At 37.4% G+C, this 919-nt stretch overlaps 1 long non-coding RNA gene across 1 annotated transcript; it reads left to right on the top strand.

Moving 5' to 3' along the window:
- Positions 120-685, top strand: LOC104780267. The gene is made up of 2 exons (XR_766677.2): positions 120-300; positions 485-685. It is a non-coding gene; the product is annotated as an uncharacterized LOC104780267 (long non-coding RNA).

Genomic DNA, 919 nt, shown 5'->3' with positions numbered 1-919 from the left:
CCCCCCCCCCCTTTTTTTTTTTAATGATCTTCCTGCTTCCTTTTGTTTAAACTTTGACTCTATTATTGGAAAATTTGTAAGATATTTTGAGTTTCAACATTTCTTGATTAAAAAATCTTGTCTGCTGATGTGTGCATAGGCGAAGATATCTCTGGAGGAAAAGTAGTGATCAGCGTTTCATACTTTGGGATTCGTGTCCATACCGAAACTCATGACCTCTGCGAGGAGACGGCCTGTCCGGTTGCACCAGGCAACTTTGTGCTTTCTCATTCTCAAACTCTCCCCTCAATTACGCCGCCTGTAAGATATCTTTAACACTCTTTCAATAGATACACCTAGAAATCTATAAGCGAAAGTTATGAATGAAACTGTATAGGACATGTTGGTTATATATATTAACTGTGGTTTGAGATTACTTCTCATTTCTTATTTGGTAAATCTTCAAACGCATCACCCTCTTAGAGTGGCTTCTCTTTTGAAACAGGGCACTTACACGCTAAAGATGACGATAAACGACAAGAGCGGCGGAAGACTAACGTGCATCAGCTTCAAATTCAAGATCACATTAAAATCCGCGGTCTTTGCTAGTTAAGTTTTATGGTGTAAATACGTTGACGTCTTTGTGAATCTCTCTGTGTTTACTTTTGTGGTGTCTAAATAGAGAATCTGCGCTTTTGAGACTTGAGTTGATGATCTACATGAAACAAAGAGTGCACAGACCATTTATCTGCTATTAAGCTTATTATACATAAGTAACGATAAATCTCTTGACCCAAATTTGAACCTAACCAAATTATACAACGAAAGTTTTTTTGGTTGTTGTTTCCTTTTCTGACTATTCCCACTAAAGAAAAACCCTACCGAAAGCAAAAACCATATAAACAACCTAAAGTTGACCTAGCAGGAGACCAAAACAAAT

The sequence above is a fragment of the Camelina sativa genome, chromosome 4, assembly GCF_000633955.1.
Source record: "Camelina sativa cultivar DH55 chromosome 4, Cs, whole genome shotgun sequence".
Taxonomy (NCBI): Eukaryota; Viridiplantae; Streptophyta; class Magnoliopsida; order Brassicales; family Brassicaceae; genus Camelina; species Camelina sativa.
Note: the sequence above shows the minus strand (reverse complement) of the source record. Positions and strands in the feature narration are given on the sequence as shown.